The following is a 21,527-nucleotide window of genomic DNA, read 5'->3' on the forward strand; positions in this document are numbered from 1 at the left end:
GTATTTGGGGGCCTGTGGCTGGGAGTGGCCGGCTGGCTCCTTAGAATCCACGATACGCAGGATGGTTCCCAGACCCAAGGTGGCACCAGTGCCAAGTCGGGCTGGTTTGATACTACCAAGTGGTTCCTGCAATCTGCCATCCAGAAGCGGGGCAGCTTACTTTTGTTTGCCAGAGAAAAATTCCGTGGATTGTTTTTGGGGGCATATTGCTGGGAGTGGCCGGCTGGCTCCTTAAAATGCTCGATACGCATGATGGTTCCCAGGCCCAAGGTGTCACCACTACCAAGTCGGCCTGCGGTTTTAGTATCAAGTTCATCTTGCAATTTGCCATCCAGAAGAGGGGCAGTTGAGTTTTGTTTGCCAGAGAAACGGGCCGAGGTTTCTGTTTGGGGGCATATGGCTGAGAGTGGCCGGCTGGCCCCTGAAAATCCACGATACACAGCATGGTTCCCAGATCCAAGGTGGCACCAGTGCCAAGTTGGGCTGGTTTGATAGTCCCAAGTGTCTCCTGCAATCTGCCATCCAGAAGCGGGGCAGCTTACTTTTGTTTGCCAGAGAAATAGGCCTAGGTTTTTGTTTGGGGGCCTGTGGCTAGGAGTGGCCGGCTGGCTCCTAAGAATCCACGATACGCAGGATGTTTACCAGACCCATGGTGGCACCAGTGCCAAGTTGGGCTGGTTTGATAGTACCAAGTGGCTCCTGCAAACTCCATCAAAAAGTTGGCAGGCGTGTTTTGTTTTCCAGGGAACAGCGCCGTTGATTTTGTTTGGGGGCCTGTGGCTGGGAGTGGCCGGCTGGCTCCTTAGAATCCACGATACGCAGGATGGTTCCCAGACCCAAGGTGGCACCAGTGCCAAGTCGGGCTGGTTTGATTACACCAAGTGACTCCTGCAATCTGCCATCCAGAAGTGAGGCAGCTAAGTTTTGTTTGCGAGAAAAAAGGGCCGTGGTTTTTGTTGGGGGCCTGTGGCTGGGAGTAGCCGGCTGGCTCCTTAAAATCCACGATAGGCAGGATGGTTCCCAGACCCAAGGTGGCACCAGTGCCAAGTCGGGCTGGTTTGATAGTACCAAGTGGCTCCTGCAATCTGCCATCCAGAAGCAGGGCAGCTGAGTTTTGTTTGCCAGAGAAAAAGGCTGTGGTTTTTGTTTGGGGGCCTGTGGCTGGCAGTGGCCGGCTGGCTCCTGAAAATCCACGATACGCAGCATGGTTCCCAGACCCAAGGTGGCACCAGTACAAAGTGGGGCTCTTTTGACAGTGTCAAGTGCCTCCTGCAATCTCCCATCCAGAAGCGGGGCAGCTGAGTTTTTTTTGCCAGGGAAACGGACCTTTGTTTTTGATTGGGGTCTGTGGCCGAGAGTGGTCGGCTGTCTCCTGACAATCCACAATACGCAGGATGGTTCCCAGACCAAAGGTGGCACCAGTGCCAAGTCGGGCTGGTTTGATAGTACCAAGTGTCTCCTGCACTCTGCCATCCAGAAGCGGGGCAGCTGAGTTTTGTTTGCCAGAGAAAAGGGCCGTGGGTTGTGTTTGGGGGCATATGGCTGGGAGTGGCCACCTGGCTCCTTAAAATGCACGATACGCCGCATGGTAACCAGACGCAAGGTGGCACCTGTGCCAAGTCGGGCTGTTTTTGTAGTACCCAGTGGCTCCTGCAATTTGCCATCCAGAAGCGGGGCAGCTAAATTTTGTTTGCTAGAGAAAAGGGCTGTGGTTTGTGTTTGGGGGCCTATGGCCGAGAGTGGTAGGCTGGCCCCTGAAAATCAACGATAGGCAGGATGGTTCCCAGATACAAGGTGGCACCAGTGCCAAGTAAGGCTGGTTGTATGGTTCAAAGTGACTCCTGCAATCTGCCATCCAGAAGCGGGACAGCTGAGTTTTTTTTGCCAGAGAAAAGGTCCGTGGTTTCTTTTTGGGGCATACGGCTGGGAATTGCCGGCTGGCTCCTTAAAATGCTCGATACGCAGGATGGTTCCCAGAGCCAAGGTGGCACCACTGCCAAGTCGGGCTCTTTTTGTAGTACCAAGTGCGTCCTGCAATTTGCCATCCAGAAGAGGGGCAGTTGAGTTTTGTTTGCCAGAGAAAAGGGCCGAGGTTTGTGTTTGGGAGCATATGGCTGGGAATGACCGGCTGGCCCCTGAAAATCCACGATACGCCGGATGGTTCCCAGATCCAAGATGGTACCATTACCAAGTCGGGCTGCTTTGATAGTCCCAAGTGGCTCCTGCAAACTGCCACACCAGAAGCGGGGCAGCTGAGTTTTGTTTGCCAGGGAAATGGGCCGTTGTTTGTGTTTGGGGGCCTGTGGCTGGGAGTGTTCGGCTGGTTCCTGAATATGTACGATACGCAGGATTGTTCCCAGATCCAAGGTGGCAGCAGTGCCATGTTGTGCTGGTGTGATAGTCCCAAGTGGCTCCTGCAATCTGCCATCCAGAAGTGGGGCAGCTGATTTTTGTTTGCCAGAGAAAAGGTCCGTGGTTTGTGTTTGGGGGCATATGGCTGAGAGTGGCCGGCTGGCCCCTGAAAATCCACGATACACAGGATGGTTCCCAGATCCAAGGTGGCACCTGTGCCAAGTCGGGCTGATTTGATAGTACTAAGTAGCTCCTGCAATCTGCCATCCAGAAGCGGGGCAGCTTACTTTTGTTTGCCAGGGAAACGGGCCGAGGTTTCTGTTTGGGGGCCTATGGCTGGGAGTGACCGGCTGGCTCCTGAAAAGCTACAATAGGCAGGATGGTTCCCAGAGCCAAGGTGGCACCAGTGCCAAGTTGGGCTGGTTTGATAGTACCAAGTGGCTCCTGCAATCTGCCATCCAGAAGCAGGGCAGCTGAGTTTTGTTTGCCAGAGAAAAGGGCTTGGTTTGTGTTTGGGGGCATATGGCTGTGTGTGGCCAGCTGGCTCCTTAAAATGCACGATATGCAACATGGCTCCCAGACCCATAGTGGCACCAGTGCCAAGTCGGGCTGGTTTGATAGTACCAAGTGGCTCCTGCAATCTTCCATGATCACGTGGAGAAATACTTTCTGGTTTCAGCCATATGCTCTTTCTTCTCTCCCTCAACTTCTCTATCACCTCTCATCTGGTTCACATGCGCTGTCTTCAAGGTCCACAGGCTACTTTTCACAGAATCTTCTGGCCTGATGAAGTAAGAATGATGAATAGAACAGAGCTGGGATCTATTTTCCAGTTTGGATAAAATGCATTCTGCACACAAATCCAAGGAGAACGTGCTGCCCCAATGCCCAGAAAATCTTTCACTCCTGCTAGTGTTCTACGTCAACCGCAACTTAGTCTGAAAGAAAAGCTTTTTCTCTGAGAGCATCTGAGAGGTTTGCATGAAGCACTGATATCTGACATATGCAATTTTGAATAGGAGAGGAAAAAGAAAATGGCAAGGAGTTTTTAATTTTAGTGGTTTCAATTTTAATTTCCGTGCACTTTTTCAAAACTTGTCAGCTCAAATGCCCATCAACATCTTTTAGTCATCTGTAAGTCAGTATTCATATAAAATGTGCTTCAAATCCAAAGAATTTCAAATTTGCACTCCAAGCTTCTATGCCTAGATTTATGATTTCCTACACATATTAGATGAAAGGAAGGCCTTTTTTACTGTGGGAGTGCTGGAACACTGGAACAGGTTGCCCAGAGAAGTTGTGGGTGTCCCATCCCTGAAAGTATTCAAGGTCACCTTGGACGGGGCTTGGAGCAGCAACAAAGGAGAAGCTTGATGGTAGAGAAACAAAGTTGGACTATAGAAGAAACTCGGATTGAAGTATAGGATCAAGTTTTCTCTCAGCTCTTGGGGTAAATTCAAAGTTGTACAAAATGACATTTATCTGTGCTATTCACTACTGTAACAGAAAGTTTCATGAAAACTGTACAGAAGATAGTAAATTTTAAAAGAGATAAGAATTACAGCATAAAATCCATGGGATAGGTTACAACATGAGACACTCTCTAAGAGAAAATCTCTTTGTTTCAGCACTTCATCGGGGTAAGATTTCATGAAGTGCCAAAGAAGGCGGCAAAATATCATTCGGGACATTATTTACTGGAATTCAGCCTGGCCATTAGTAGGAACTGCCTTTGAACATATCATGTAGATATACCACACACACTTTCCCTTCACTGAAAAATTACTGTTTACAACAAATAAGCAATTGACGATCAAAATTGATTGAAAGCATCTTAAACATGTCAAGTATTTCATTGTAGATGATCTGTGATCCAAATGCTTCTTCCACCTTCGAGAGGGACAGAAGAATTCTTCCATATCATGATGGTTTAAAATTGTATCAACCAATGTTTTCTGCTGAAAAGATATCATCTATTTTTTTCTATTTTTGGAAGAAAATATTCCTAGACATACAACAGGTGAGAACTAAGTAATTTTAAAGAAACAAATGAAATGAAAATATTCTGTAAATAGAATGAAATGAAAAGCTGTGTTTTAAATAGGAGCTAAATATTAAACAGAATTTTTGTACCAGGCATTTGAATTACTGCACCAGCTCTTTTGCCCATCAAGAGAGGCATTTAGCATTTCAGTCTTTTCCAAGGTGTTCATGATCTGCTATGCTGATCTCTGTGTGTGCCTAGGTGTGTGTGGAGGGGGGGGCATATGAAGGGGAGTGTGTATGTTTGCTTTACAATTGTTGTGGCAGATTCATGCCTCAGCTCCACATTTTGTTTTAAAAAGGTCACACCGAGTGGATATGAAGTTTACTATCAACAAGAGATCGATTCCCAAATCATCCATTTGACTCTCCCTTATAAATCATGTGCTTTGTTGCATATTTTATCAAATATACTTTCAAGCCAGATGGAGGAAGGAGGATGTGGGAATCCCTCCACCATCTTGCAACTTTTATGTAAGTAGGTTTTCAAGAAAATCATCATTTCTCTTTTAAATATGTCTGGAACAGGCATGATGGTAGTGTCAACCTGTTGGAGTTTTTGTTGCTGGAAGAAGTTGTACAAAAGGATTGGTTTTTACATTGACCAGTTACTGAATCAAGCGCAGGAATACATTGGAAATTTAGCTGGGGGTTCCTTTTCCCAGCAGACTACTTCTAGAACGAGCTTGTACACTGAAGCTGACTCTTTTGCTCTCTTTTTGTTTCTTTCCTATTTTCTTGGCTTCTTTGCCACTATCTAGACAATTTTGGAACTTTGTTCCCAACTAAAATGGTTTCAATAGTCTGATTGTGATCATACATTTTTACAAGGAATTTTTAAAATCTTTCCTCGAGTCCAGAAAGTCAAGGACTTAGATCTTTTTCTTCCCTTATCAATATTGCCATGAAATTGATAAATAAAGACCAACTCTTTATTTTTGTTTTTAACCCACGTAGATAATTCCCATCCATTAATCCATTTTGTGGACCAATAGCTGCCATTCTGATGGAAGCTGTCACTTCTTAACAATAGGCATTCTGTGACTATGTTGACTGCACTTTGGGTGAAGATCCTAACTGGTCTTAGATATACATAGGGAGAAATTTGCTCAGCCAGTGTCAGTCTTAAGCATGCGTATCAGAAAATCTTTCTAGAGCTGGGAATTTTCCCATGAAAGGGATTCAGTTAGGGAAGAGACACTTGTGCCAGAGTTTTACATTCTTCTTGAACACTGCTTAAGGAACTTAGATGCCATGTCCATTTGGATCTCTGTCTGCACAGAACTTTGTCATGCCAGCGCTTTGAAATGCATCTTGAAGAGAATTCACTAGCACAGAATGAAAGAGAGTGGAAGGGGTTGGTGGGGCTAACCAGGCCCAACCCCCCTGCCTAAACCAGGATACCTAGAGCCTCTTGCCCAGGATTCTATCTGGGTGTACTTTTAATGTCTTCGAAGATCCAGGCTCCACAATCTTTCTGGGCAGTCTGTGCCGTGGTTCAGTCACCCTGACAGTAAAGAAACATTTACTGATGTTCAAAGGCAATCTCCTGTATTTCAGTGTGTGCCCACTGCCTCTTGTCTTTTCCCTCAGCATCACTGAAAAGACACTGATTCCCTCCCCTTTGCACTATTGCTTCCATATGTATGTGTGATGCCATGTAGAGGTATGTCAAAAACCTCCCTGAAGCCCAGGCAGATAATATTCCCTTCATCTACCAGTCAAGTTGATTCATCAGAGGAGTTTAAAGTGATGTTCAGCATGAAATTCCCCTGAAAAATCATGCTAACTACATTATTTGGTCATCTGTCATGTGCCTGGCAAGGATTTCCAGGAAGAGCTGCTTCATCAACTTCCTGGGGATAAAAAAGAGGCTGGCTGGTTTGTACTATGGCGAGTCCTCTTAATTGCCTTTTTTGAAGATGGGTGTCATTTGCTAACATCCACTCTTTAGCTCCTCTTCTCATCTACACCTCGGCAAAAAGCTTTTCCACTATGTCTGGCTAGGAAAAACTGTGCCAGCACAGAAAACATCTCCCATCGTGTTCTAGAAGTTGCACGGATGTCTGCCAAGTGTTTGGCAGGAAGAAAAGAAAAGTTGTCCAAAACAGCTTCCAATCGAATGTTCCTGTGATTGGAAAAGTCAGGAGAGTGCAAAGGTACTGTTTTCTATCAGTTGGCAAGGTGCGCACACAATCCCAGTGTTGTACAGCTTGCTTCTTCACCTTCCCGAAGCTGCCGCTCTCGCCGGCTGCCGGAGCCCAAGAAGCGGCTTCTTCGCGCAAAGACGATTGTGCCGCTCACAGTGCTCTCCTTAGCGCGGCTTCTGCCGAAAGACGCCCGGCAGCGGCTCTTACCTCCGGAGAGCATCCTACCTTCGTCTTTAGCTCCTCTTCTCATCTACACCTCGGCAAAACGCTTTTCCACTATGTCTGGCTAGGAAAAACTGTGCCAGCACAGAAAACATCTCCCATCGTGTTCTAGAAGTTGCACGGATGTCTGCCAAGTGTTTGGCAGGAAGAAAAGAAAAGTTGTCCAAAACAGCTTCCAATCGAATGTTCATGTGATTGGAAAAGTCAGGAGAGTGCAAAGGTACTGTTTTCTATCAGTTGGCAAGGTGCGCACACAATCCCAGTGTTGTACAGCTTGCTTCTTCACCTTCCCGAAGCTGCCGCTCTCGCCGGCTCCCGGAACCGAAGAAGCGGCTTCTTCGCGCAAAGACGATTGTGCCGCTCACAGTGCTCTCCTTAGCGCGGCTTCTGCCGAAAGACGCCCGGCAGCGGCTCTTACCTCCGGAGAGCATCCTACCTTCGTCTTTCGCGTCTTTTGTAGTCTACATCTTAGCAAAACGCTTCTCCACTATGTCTGGCTAGGAAAAACTGTGCCAGCACAGAAAACATCTCCCATCGTGTTCTAGAAGTTGCACGGATGTCTGCCAAGTGTTTGGCAGGAAGAAAAGAAAAGTTGTCCAAAACAGCTTCCAATCGAATGTTCCTGTGATTGGAAAAGTCAGGAGAGTGCAAAGGTACTGTTTTCTATCAGTTGGCAAGGTGCGCACACAATCCCAGTGTTGTACAGCTTGCTTCTTCACCTTCCCGAAGCTGCCGCTCTCGCCGGCTCCCGGAACCGAAGAAGCGGCTTCTTCGCGCAAAGACGATTGTGCCGCTCACAGTGCTCTCCTTAGCGCGGCTTCTGCCGAAAGACGCCCGGCAGCGGCTCTTACCTCCGGAGAGCATCCTACCTTCGTCTTTCGCGTCTTTTGTAGTCTACATCTTAGCAAAACGCTTCTCCACTATGTCTGGCTAGGAAAAACTGTGCCAGCACAGAAAACATCTCCCATCGTGTTCTAGAAGTTGCACGGATGTCTGCCAAGTGTTTGGCAGGAAGAAAAGAAAAGTTGTCCAAAACAGCTTCCAATCGAATGTTCCTGTGATTGGAAAAGTCAGGAGAGTGCAAAGGTACTGTTTTCTATCAGTTGGCAAGGTGCGCACACAATCCCAGTGTTGTACAGCTTGCTTCTTCACCTTCCCGAAGCTGCCGCTCTCGCCGGCTGCCGGAGCCCAAGAAGCGGCTTCTTCGCGCAAAGACGATTGTGCCGCTCACAGTGCTCTCCTTAGCGCGGCTTCTGCCGAAAGACGCCCGGCAGCGGCTCTTACCTCCGGAGAGCATCCTACCTTCGTCTTTCGCGTCTTTTGTAGTCTACATCTTAGCAAAACGCTTCTCCACTATGTCTGGCTAGGAAAAACTGTGCCAGCACAGAAAACATCTCCCATCGTGTTCTAGAAGTTGCACGGATGTCTGCCAAGTGTTTGGCAGGAAGAAAAGAAAAGTTGTCCAAAACAGCTTCCAATCGAATGTTCCTGTGATTGGAAAAGTCAGGAGAGTGCAAAGGTACTGTTTTCTATCAGTTGGCAAGGTGCGCACACAATCCCAGTGTTGTACAGCTTGCTTCTTCACCTTCCCGAAGCTGCCGCTCTCGCCGGCTGCCGGAGCCCAAGAAGCGGCTTCTTCGCGCAAAGACGATTGTGCCGCTCACAGTGCTCTCCTTAGCGCGGCTTCTGCCGAAAGACGCCCGGCAGCGGCTCTTACCTCCGGAGAGCATCCTACCTTCGTCTTTCGCGTCTTATGTAGTCTACACCTCGGCAAAAAGCTTTTCCACTATGTCTGGCTAGGAAAAACTGTGCCAGCACAGAAAACATCTCCCATCGTGTTCTAGAAGTTGCACGGATGTCTGCCAAGTGTTTGGCAGGAAGAAAAGAAAAGTTGTCCAAAACAGCTTCCAATCGAATGTTCCTGTGATTGGAAAAGTCAGGAGAGTGCAAAGGTACTGTTTTCTATCAGTTGGCAAGGTGCGCACACAATCCCAGTGTTGTACAGCTTGCTTCTTCACCTTCCCGAAGCTGCCGCTCTCGCCGGCTCCCGGAACCGAAGAAGCGGCTTCTTCGCGCAAAGACGATTGTGCCGCTCACAGTGCTCTCCTTAGCGCGGCTTCTGCCGAAAGACGCCCGGCAGCGGCTCTTACCTCCGGAGAGCATCCTACCTTCGTCTTTCGCGTCTTTTGTAGTCTACATCTTAGCAAAACGCTTTTCCACTATGTCTGGCTAGGAAAAACTGTGCCAGCACAGAAAACATCTCCCATCGTGTTCTAGAAGTTGCACGGATGTCTGCCAAGTGTTTGGCAGGAAGAAAAGAAAAGTTGTCCAAAACAGCTTCCAATCGAATGTTCCTGTGATTGGAAAAGTCAGGAGAGTGCAAAGGTACTGTTTTCTATCAGTTGGCAAGGTGCGCACACAATCCCAGTGTTGTACAGCTTGCTTCTTCACCTTCCCGAAGCTGCCGCTCTCGCCGGCTGCCGGAGCCCAAGAAGCGGCTTCTTCGCGCAAAGACGATTGTGCCGCTCACAGTGCTCTCCTTAGCGCGGCTTCTGCCGAAAGACGCCCGGCAGCGGCTCTTACCTCCGGAGAGCATCCTACCTTCGTCTTTCGCGTCTTTTGTAGTCTACATCTTAGCAAAACGCTTTTCCACTATGTCTGGCTAGGAAAAACTGTGCCAGCACAGAAAACATCTCCCATCGTGTTCTAGAAGTTGCACGGATGTCTGCCAAGTGTTTGGCAGGAAGAAAAGAAAAGTTGTCCAAAACAGCTTCCAATCGAATGTTCCTGTGATTGGAAAAGTCAGGAGAGTGCAAAGGTACTGTTTTCTATCAGTTGGCAAGGTGCGCACACAATCCCAGTGTTGTACAGCTTGCTTCTTCACCTTCCCGAAGCTGCCGCTCTCGCCGGCTGCCGGAGCCCAAGAAGCGGCTTCTTCGCGCAAAGACGATTGTGCCGCTCACAGTGCCCTCCTTAGCGCGGCTTCCGCCGAAAGACGCCCGGCAGCGGCTCTTACCTCCTGAGAGTGGCAGCTTCGGGAAGGTGAAGAAGCAAGCTGTACAACACTGGGATTGTGTGCGCACCTTGCCAACTGATAGAAAACAGTACCTTTGCACTCTCCTGACTTTTCCAATCACAGGAACATTCGATTGGAAGCTGTTTTGGACAACTTTTCTTTTCTTCCTGCCAAACACTTGGCAGACATCCGTGCAACTTCTAGAACACGATGGGAGATGTTTTCTGTGCTGGCACAGTTTTTCCTAGCCAGACATAGTGGAAAAGCGTTTTGCCGAGGTGTAGATGAGAAGAGGAGCTAAAGACGAAGGTAGGATGCTCTCCGGAGGTAAGAGCCGCTGCCGGGCGTCTTTCGGCAGAAGCCGCGCTAAGGAGAGCACTGTGAGCGGCACAATCGTCTTTGCGCGAAGAAGCCGCTTCTTGGGCTCCGGCAGCCGGCGAGAGCGGCAGCTTCGGGAAGGTGAAGAAGCAAGCTGTACAACACTGGGATTGTGTGCGCACCTTGCCAACTGATAGAAAACAGTACCTTTGCACTCTCCTGACTTTTCCAATCACAGGAACATTCGATTGGAAGCTGTTTTGGACAACTTTTCTTTTCTTCCTGCCAAACACTTGGCAGACATCCGTGCAACTTCTAGAACACGATGGGAGATGTTTTCTGTGCTGGCACAGTTTTTCCTAGCCAGACATAGTGGAGAAGCGTTTTGCTAAGATGTAGACTACAAAAGACGCGAAAGACGAAGGTAGGATGCTCTCCGGAGGTAAGAGCCGCTGCCGGGCGTCTTTCGGCAGAAGCCGCGCTAAGGAGAGCACTGTGAGCGGCACAATCGTCTTTGCGCGAAGAAGCCGCTTCTTCGGTTCCGGGAGCCGGCGAGAGCGGCAGCTTCGGGAAGGTGAAGAAGCAAGCTGTACAACACTGGGATTGTGTGCGCACCTTGCCAACTGATAGAAAACAGTACCTTTGCACTCTCCTGACTTTTCCAATCACAGGAACATTCGATTGGAAGCTGTTTTGGACAACTTTTCTTTTCTTCCTGCCAAACACTTGGCAGACATCCGTGCAACTTCGAGAACACGATGGGAGATGTTTTCTGTGCTGGCACAGTTTTTCCTAGCCAGACATAGTGGAAAAGCGTTTTGCTAAGATGTAGACTACAAAAGACGCGAAAGACGAAGGTAGGATGCTCTCCGGAGGTAAGAGCCGCTGCCGGGCGTCTTTCGGCAGAAGCCGCGCTAAGGAGAGCACTGTGAGCGGCACAATCGTCTTTGCGCGAAGAAGCCGCTTCTTGGGCTCCGGCAGCCGGCGAGAGCGGCAGCTTCGGGAAGGTGAAGAAGCAAGCTGTACAACACTGGGATTGTGTGCGCACCTTGCCAACTGATAGAAAACAGTACCTTTGCACTCTCCTGACTTTTCCAATCACAGGAACATTCGATTGGAAGCTGTTTTGGACAACTTTTCTTTTCTTCCTGCCAAACACTTGGCAGACATCCGTGCAACTTCTAGAACACGATGGGAGATGTTTTCTGTGCTGGCACAGTTTTTCCTAGCCAGACATAGTGGAAAAGCGTTTTGCTAAGATGTAGACTACAAAAGACGCGAAAGACGAAGGTAGGATGCTCTCCGGAGGTAAGAGCCGCTGCCGGGCGTCTTTCGGCAGAAGCCGCGCTAAGGAGAGCACTGTGAGCGGCACAATCGTCTTTGCGCGAAGAAGCCGCTTCTTGGGCTCCGGCAGCCGGCGAGAGCGGCAGCTTCGGGAAGGTGAAGAAGCAAGCTGTACAACACTGGGATTGTGTGCGCACCTTGCCAACTGATAGAAAACAGTACCTTTGCACTCTCCTGACTTTTCCAATCACAGGAACATTCGATTGGAAGCTGTTTTGGACAACTTTTCTTTTCTTCCTGCCAAACACTTGGCAGACATCCGTGCAACTTCTAGAACACGATGGGAGATGTTTTCTGTGCTGGCACAGTTTTTCCTAGCCAGACATAGTGGAAAAGCGTTTTGCCGAGGTGTAGATGAGAAGAGGAGCTAAAGACGAAGGTAGGATGCTCTCCGGAGGTAAGAGCCGCTGCCGGGCGTCTTTCGGCAGAAGCCGCGCTAAGGAGAGCCCTGTGAGCGGCACAATCGTCTTTGCGCGAAGAAGCCGCTTCTTGGGCTCCGGCAGCCGGCGAGAGCGGCAGCTTCGGGAAGGTGAAGAAGCAAGCTGTACAACACTGGGATTGTGTGCGCACCTTGCCAACTGATAGAAAACAGTACCTTTGCACTCTCCTGACTTTTCCAATCACAGGAACATTCGTTTGGAAGCTGTTTTGGACAACTTTTCTTTTCTTCCTGCCAAACACTTGGCAGACATCCGTGCAACTTCTAGAACAAGATGGGAGATGTTTTCTGTGCTGGCACAGTTTTTCCTAGCCAGACATAGTGGAAAAGCGTTTTGCTAAGATGTAGACGACAACAGAGGCTAAAGAGTGGATGTTAGCAAATGACATCCATCTTCAAAAAAGGCAATTAAGAGGACTCGCCATAGTACAAACCAGCCAGCCTCTTTTTTATCCCCAGGAAGTTGATGAAGCAGCTCTTCCTGGAAATCCTTGCCAGGCACATGACAGATGACCAAATAATGTAGTTAGCATGATTTTTCAGGGGAATTTCATGCTGAACATCACTTTAAACTCCTCTGATGAATCAACTTGACTGGTAGATGAAGGGAATATTATCTGCCTGGGCTTCAGGGAGGTTTTTGACATACCTCTACATGGCATCACACATACATATGGAAGCAATAGTGCAAAGGGGAGGGAATCAGTGTCTTTTCAGTGATGCTGAGGGAAAAGACAAGAGGCAGTGGGCACACACTGAAATACAGGAGATTGCCTTTGAACATCAGTAAATGTTTCTTTACTGTCAGGGTGACTGAACCACGGCACAGACTGCCCAGAAAGATTGTGGAGCCTGGATCTTTGAAGACATTAAAAGTACACCCAGATAGAATCCTGGGCAAGAGGCTCTAGGTATCCTGGTTTAGGCAGGGGGGTTGGGCCTGGTTAGCCCCACCAACCCCTTCCACTCTCTTTCATTCTGTGCTAGTGAATTCTCTTCAAGATGCATTTCAAAGCGCTGGCATGACAAAGTTCTGTGCAGACAGAGATCCAAATGGACATGGCATCTAAGTTCCTTAAGCAGTGTTCAAGAAGAATGTAAAACTCTGGCACAAGTGTCTCTTCCCTAACTGAATCCCTTTCATGGGAAAATTCCCAGCTCTAGAAAGATCTTCTGATACGCATGCTTAAGACTGACACTGGCTGAGCAAATTTCTCCCTATGTATATCTAAGACCAGTTAGGATCTTCACCCAAAGTGCAGTCAACATAGTCACAGAATGCCTATTGTTAAGAAGTGACAGCTTCCATCAGAATGGCAGCTATTGGTCCACAAAATGGATTAATGGATGGGAATTATCTACGTGGGTTAAAAACAAAAATAAAGAGTTGGTCTTTATTTATCAATTTCATGGCAATATTGATAAGGGAAGAAAAAGATCTAAGTCCTTGACTTTCTGGACTCGAGGAAAGATTTTAAAAATTCCTTGTAAAAATGTATGATCACAATCAGACTATTGAAACCATTTTAGTTGGGAACAAAGTTCCAAAATTGTCTAGATAGTGGCAAAGAAGCCAAGAAAATAGGAAAGAAACAAAAAGAGAGCAAAAGAGTCAGCTTCAGTGTACAAGCTCGTTCTAGAAGTAGTCTGCTGGGAAAAGGAACCCCCAGCTAAATTTCCAATGTATTCCTGCGCTTGATTCAGTAACTGGTCAATGTAAAAACCAATCCTTTTGTACAACTTCTTCCAGCAACAAAAACTCCAACAGGTTGACACTACCATCATGCCTGTTCCAGACATATTTAAAAGAGAAATGATGATTTTCTTGAAAACCTACTTACATAAAAGTTGCAAGATGGTGGAGGGATTCCCACATCCTCCTTCCTCCATCTGGCTTGAAAGTATATTTGATAAAATATGCAACAAAGCACATGATTTATAAGGGAGAGTCAAATGGATGATTTGGGAATCGATCTCTTGTTGATAGTAAACTTCATATCCACTCGGTGTGACCTTTTTAAAACAAAATGTGGAGCTGAGGCATGAATCTGCCACAACAATTGTAAAGCAAACATACACACTCCCCTTCATATGCCCCCCCCTCCACACACACCTAGGCACACACAGAGATCAGCATAGCAGATCATGAACACCTTGGAAAAGACTGAAATGCTAAATGCCTCTCTTGATGGGCAAAAGAGCTGGTGCAGTAATTCAAATGCCTGGTACAAAAATTCTGTTTAATATTTAGCTCCTATTTAAAACACAGCTTTTCATTTCATTCTATTTACAGAATATTTTCATTTCATTTGTTTCTTTAAAATTACTTAGTTCTCACCTGTTGTATGTCTAGGAATATTTTCTTCCAAAAATAGAAAAAAATAGATGATATCTTTTCAGCAGAAAACATTGGTTGATACAATTTTAAACCATCATGATATGGAAGAATTCTTCTGTCCCTCTCGAAGGTGGAAGAAGCATTTGGATCACAGATCATCTACAATGAAATACTTGACATGTTTAAGATGCTTTCAATCAATTTTGATCGTCAATTGCTTATTTGTTGTAAACAGTAATTTTTCAGTGAAGGGAAAGCGTGTGTGGTATATCTACATGATATGTTCAAAGGCAGTTCCTACTAATGGCCAGGCTGAATTCCAGTAAATAATGTCCCGAATGATATTTTGCCACCTTCTTTGGCACTTCATGAAATCTTACCCCGATGAAGTGCTGAAACAAAGAGATTTTCTCTTAGAGAGTGTCTCATGTTGTAACCTATCCCATGGATTTTATGCTGTAATTCTTATCTCTTTTAAAATTTACTATCTTCTGTACAGTTTTCATGAAACTTTCTGTTACAGTAGTGAATAGCACAGATAAATGTCATTTTGTACAACTTTGAATTTACCCCAAGAGCTGAGAGAAAACTTGATCCTATACTTCAATCCGAGTTTCTTCTATAGTCCAACTTTGTTTCTCTACCATCAAGCTTCTCCTTTGTTGCTGCTCCAAGCCCCGTCCAAGGTGACCTTGAATACTTTCAGGGATGGGACACCCACAACTTCTCTGGGCAACCTGTTCCAGTGTTCCAGCACTCCCACAGTAAAAAAGGCCTTCCTTTCATCTAATATGTGTAGGAAATCATAAATCTAGGCATAGAAGCTTGGAGTGCAAATTTGAAATTCTTTGGATTTGAAGCACATTTTATATGAATACTGACTTACAGATGACTAAAAGATGTTGATGGGCATTTGAGCTGACAAGTTTTGAAAAAGTGCACGGAAATTAAAATTGAAACCACTAAAATTAAAAACTCCTTGCCATTTTCTTTTTCCTCTCCTATTCAAAATTGCATATGTCAGATATCAGTGCTTCATGCAAACCTCTCAGATGCTCTCAGAGAAAAAGCTTTTCTTTCAGACTAAGTTGCGGTTGACGTAGAACACTAGCAGGAGTGAAAGATTTTCTGGGCATCGGGGCAGCACGTTCTCCTTGGATTTGTGTGCAGAATGCATTTTATCCAAACTGGAAAATAGATCCCAGCTCTGTTCTATTCATCATTCTTACTTCATCAGGCCAGAAGATTCTGTGAAAAGTAGCCTGTGGACCTTGAAGACAGCGCATGTGAACCAGATGAGAGGTGATAGAGAAGTTGAGGGAGAGAAGAAAGAGCATGAGGCTGAAACCAGAAAGTATTTCTCCACGTGATCATGGAAGATTGCAGGAGCCACTTGGTACTATCAAACCAGCCCAACTTGGCACTGGTGCCACCTTGGGTCTGGGAGCCATGTTGCATATCGTGCATTTTAAGGAGCCAGCTGGCCACACCCAGCCATATGCCCCCAAACACAAACCAAGGCCCTTTTCTCTGGCAAACAAAACTCAGCTGCCCTGCTTCTGGATGGCAGATTGCAGGAACCACTTGGTACTATCAAACCAGCCCAACTTGGCACTGGTGCCACCATGGGTCTGGTCACCATCCTGCCTATTGTAGCTTTTCAGGAGCCAGCCGGTCACTCTCAGCCATAGGCCCCCAAACACAAACCTCGGCCCGTTTCCCTGGCAAACAAAAGTAAGCTGCCCCGCTTCTGGATGGCAGATTGCAGGAGCTACTTAGTACTATCAAATCAGCCCGACTTGGCACAGGTGCCACCTTGGATCTGGGAACCATCCTGTGTATCGTGGATTTTCAGGGGCCACCCAGCCACTCTCAGCCATATGCCCCCAAAAAAAAACCACGGACCTTTTCTCTGGCAAACAAAACTCAACTGCCCCTCTTCTGGATGGCAAATTTTAGGACGCACTTTGTACTACGAAAACCGCCCGACGTGGCACTGGTGCCACCTTGTGTCAGGGAACCATCCTGCATATCGAGCTTTTTAAGGAGCCAGCCGGCCAGGCCCAGCCATATACCCCCAAAAACAAACCACGGACCATTTCTCATGGAAACAAAAATCCGCTGCCCCGCGTCTGGATGGCAGATTGCAGGAGCCACTTTGCACCATCAAACCAGCCCGACTTGGCACTGGTGCCACCTTGGGTCTGGGAACAATCCTGCGTATCGTACATATTCAGGAACCAGCCGAACACTCCCAGCCACAGGCCCCCAAACACAAACAACGGCCCATTTCCCTGGCAAACAAAACTCAGCTGCCCCGCTTCTGGATGGCAGTTTGCAGGAGCCACTTGGGACTATCAAACCAGCCCGACTTGGCACTGGTGCCACCTTGGGTCTGGGAACCATCCTGCGTATGGTGGATTCTAAGGAGCCAGCCGGCCACTCCCAGCCACAGGCCCCCAACAAAAACCACGGCCCTTTTTTCTGGCAAACAAAACTTAGCTGCCTCACTTCTGGATGGCAGATTGCAGGAGCCACTTGGTGTAATCAAACCAGCCCGACTTGGCACTGGTGCCACCTTGGGTCTGGGAACCATCCTGCGTATCGTGGATTCTAAGGAGCCAGCCGGCCACTCCCAGCCACAGGCCCCCAAACAAAATCAACGGCGCTGTTCCCTGGAAAACAAAACACGCCTGCCAACTTTTTGATGGAGTTTGCAGGAGCCACTTGGTACTATCAAACCAGCCCGACTTGGCACTGGTGTCACCTTGGGTCTGGGAAACATCCTGCGTATCGTGGATTCTTAGGAGCCAGCCGGCCACTCCTAGCCACAGGCCCCCAGACAAAAACCTAGGCCTATTTCTCTGGCAAACAAAAGTAAGCTGCCCCGCTTCTGGATGGCAGATTGCAGGAGCCGCTTGGTACTATCAAACCAGCCCAACTTGGCACTGGTGCCACCTTGGCTCTGGGAACCATCCTGCCTATTGTAGCTTTTCAGGAGCCAGCCGGTCACTCCCAGCCATAGGCCCCCAAACAGAAACCTCGGCCCGTTTCCCTGGCAAACAAAAGTAAGCTGCCCCGCTTCTGGATGGCAGATTGCAGGAGCTACTTAGTACTATCAAATCAGCCCGACTTGGCACAGGTGCCACCTTGGATCTGGGAACCATCCTGTGTATCGTGGATTTTCAGGGGCCAGCCGGCCACTCTCAGCCATATGCCCCCAAACACAAACCACGGACCTTTTCTCTGGCAAACAAAAATCAGCTGCCCCACTTCTGGATGGCAGATTGCAGGAGCCACTTGGGACTATCACACCAGCACAACATGGCACTGCTGCCACCTTGGATCTGGGAACAATCCTGCGTATCGTACATATTCAGGAACCAGCCGAACACTCCCAGCCACAGGCCCCCAAACACAAACAACGGCCCATTTCCCTGGCAAACAAAACTCAGCTGCCCCGCTTCTGGTGTGGCAGTTTGCAGGAGCCACTTGGGACTATCAAAGCAGCCCGACTTGGTAATGGTACCATCTTGGATCTGGGAACCATCCGGCGTATCGTGGATTTTCAGGGGCCAGCCGGTCATTCCCAGCCATATGCTCCCAAACACAAACCTCGGCCCTTTTCTCTGGCAAACAAAACTCAACTGCCCCTCTTCTGGATGGCAAATTGCAGGACGCACTTGGTACTACAAAAAGAGCCCGACTTGGCAGTGGTGCCACCTTGGCTCTGGGAACCATCCTGCGTATCGAGCATTTTAAGGAGCCAGCCGGCAATTCCCAGCCGTATGCCCCAAAAAGAAACCACGGACCTTTTCTCTGGCAAAAAAAACTCAGCTGTCCCGCTTCTGGATGGCAGATTGCAGGAGTCACTTTGAACCATACAACCAGCCTTACTTGGCACTGGTGCCACCTTGGATCTGGGAACCATCCTGCCTATTGTTGATTTTCAGGGGCCAGCCTACCACTCTCGGCCATAGGCCCCCAAACACAAACCACAGCCCTTTTCTCTAGCAAACAAAATTTAGCTGCCCCGCTTCTGGATGGCAAATTGCAGGAGCCACTGGGTACTACAAAAACAGCCCGACTTGGCACTGGTGCCACCTTGCGTCTGGTTACCATGCGGCGTATCGTGCATTTTAAGGAGCCAGGTGGCCACTCCCAGCCATATGCCCCCAAACACAACCCACGGCCCTTTTCTCTGGCAAACAAAACTCAGCTGCCCCGCTTCTGGATGGCAGATTGCAGGAACCACTTGGTACTATCAAACCAGCCCGACTTGGCACTGGTGCCACCTTTGGTCTGGGAACCATCCTGCGTATTGTGGATTGTCAGGAGACAGCCGACCACTCTCGGCCACAGACCCCAATCAAAAACAAAGGTCCGTTTCCCTGGCAAAAAAAACTCAGCTGTCCCGCTTCTGGATGGGAGATTGCAGGAGGCACTTGACACTGTCAAACGAGCCCCACTTTGTACTGGTGCCACCTTGGGTCTGGGAACCATGCTGCGTATCGTGGATTTTCAGGAGCCAGCCGGCCACTGCCAGCCACAGGCCCCCAAACAAAAACCACAGCCTTTTTCTCTGGCAATAAAAACTCAGCTGCCCCGCTTCTGGATGGCAGATTGCAGGAGCCACTTGGTACTATCAAACCAGCCCGACTTGGCACTGGTGCCACCTTGGGTCTGGGAACCATCCTGCCTATCGTGGATTTTAAGGAGCCAGCCGGCTACTCCCAGCCACAGGCCCCCAACAAAAACCACGGCCCTTTTTTCTCGCAAACAAAACTTAGCTGCCTCACTTCTGGATGGCAGATTGCAGGAGTCACTTGGTGTAATCAAACCAGCCCGACTTGGCACTGGTGCCACCTTGGGTCTGGGAACCATCCTGCGTATCGTGGATTCTAAGGAGCCAGCCGGCCACTCCCAGCCACAGGCCCCCAAACAAAATCAACGGCGCTGTTCCCTGGAAAACAAAACACGCCTGCCAACTTTTTGATGGAGTTTGCAGGAGCCACTTGGTACTATCAAACCAGCCCAACTTGGCACTGGTGCCACCATGGGTCTGGTAAACATCCTGCGTATCGTGGATTTTAAGGAGCCAGCCGGCCACTCCCAGCCACAGGCCCCCAAACAAAAACCTAGGCCTATTTCTCTGGCAAACAAAAGTAAGCTGCCCCGCTTCTGGATGGCAGATTGCAGGAGACACTTGGGACTATCAAACCAGCCCAACTTGGCACTGGTGCCACCTTGGATCTGGGAACCATGCTGTGTATCGTGGATTTTCAGGGGCCAGCCGGCCACTCTCAGCCATATGCCCCCAAACAGAAACCTCGGCCCGTTTCTCTGGCAAACAAAACTCAACTGCCCCTCTTCTGGATGGCAAATTGCAAGATGAACTTGATACTAAAACCGCAGGCCGACTTGGTAGTGGTGACACCTTGGGCCTGGGAACCATCATGCGTATCGAGCATTTTAAGGAGCCAGCCGGCCACTCCCAGCAATATGCCCCCAAAAACAATCCGCGGAATTTTTCTCTGGCAAACAAAAATCAGCTGCCCCGCTTCTGGATGGCAGATTGCAGGAGCCACTTTGACCCATCAAACCAGCCCGACTTGGCACTGGTGCCACCTTGCATCCTGGAACCATGCTGCCTAGCGTGGATTTTCAGGGGCCAGCCGGCCACTCTCAGCTATATGCCCCCAAACAAAACCCACGGCCCGTTTCCCTGGCAAACAAAAGTAAGCTGCCCCGCTTCTGGATGGCAGATTGCAGGAACCACTTGGTAGTATCAAACCAGCCCGACTTGGCACTGGTGCCACCTTGGGTCTGGGAACCATCCTGCGTATCGTGGATTCTAAGGAGCCAGCCGGCCACTCCCAGCCACAGGCCCCCAAATACAAACAACGGCGCTTTTCCCTGGAAAACAAAACTCGCCTGCCAACTTTTTGATGGCAGATTGCAGGAGCAACTTGGTACTATCAAACCAGCCCAACTTGGCACTGGTGCCACCATGGGTCTGGTAACCATCCTGCCTATTGTAGCTTTCCAGGAGCCAGCCGGTCACTCCCAGCCATAGGCCCCCAGTCACAATCCTCGGCCCGTTTCCCTGGCAAACAAAAGTAAGCTGCCCCGCTTCTGGATGGCAGATTGCAGGAGCCACTTGGTACTATCAAACCAGCCCAACTTGGCACTGGTGCCACCTTGGGTCTGGGAACCATGCTGCGTATCGCAGATTCTAAGGCGCCAGTCGGCCACTCCCACCCACAAGACCCCAAACACAAACAACGGCGCTTTTCTCTGGCAAACAAAACTCAACTGCCCCTCTTCTGGATGGCAAATTGCAGGTCGCACTTGGTACTATCAAACCAGCACGACTTGGCACTGGTGCCACCTTGGGTCTGGGAACCATCCTGCGTATTGTGGATTGTCAGGAGGCAGCTGGACACTCTCGGCCACAGACCCCAATCAAAAACAACGGCCCGTTTCACAGGCAAACAAAACTCAGCTGCCCCGCTTCTGGATGGGAGATTGCAGGAGGCACTTGACACTGTGAAACCAGCCCCACTTGGCACTGGTGCCACCTTGGGTCTGGGAACCATGCTGCGTATCATGGATTTTCAGGAGCCAGCCGGCCACTCCCAGCCATAGGCCCCCAAACAAAAACCACAGCCTTTTTCTCTGGCAAACAAAATTCAGCTGCCCCGCTTCTGGATGGCAGATTGCAGGAGCCACTTGGGACTATCACACCAGCACAACATGGCACTGGTGCCACCTTGGATCTGGGAATCATCCTTCCTATCGTGGATTTTCAGGGGCCAGCCGGTCACTCTCAGCCATAGGCCCCAAACACAAACCACGGCCCTTTTCTCTGGAAAACAAAACTCAACTGCCCCTCTTCTGGATGGCAGATTGCAGGAGCCACTGGGTACTATGAAACCAGCCCTACTTGGCACTGGTGCCACCTTGGGTCTGGGAACCATGCTGCGTATCATGGATTTTCAGGAGCCAGCCGTCCACTGCCAGCCACAGGCCCCGAAATACAAACAACAGCCTTTTTCTCTGGCAAACAAAATTCAGCTGCCCCGCTTCTGGATGGCAGATTGCAGGAACCACTTGGTACTAACAAACCAGCCCGACTTGGCACTGGTGCCACCTTGGGTCTGGGAACCATCCTGCGTATCGTGGATTCTAAGGAGCCAGCTGGCCACTCCCAGCCACAGGCCCCAAAACACACACAACGGCGCTTTTCCCTGGAAAACAAAACTCGCCTGCCAACTTTTTGATGGCAGATTGCAGGAGCCACTT

This window comes from Melospiza melodia, chromosome 4 (assembly GCF_035770615.1).
Source record: "Melospiza melodia melodia isolate bMelMel2 chromosome 4, bMelMel2.pri, whole genome shotgun sequence".
In the NCBI taxonomy this organism is placed as follows: domain Eukaryota; kingdom Metazoa; phylum Chordata; class Aves; order Passeriformes; family Passerellidae; genus Melospiza; species Melospiza melodia.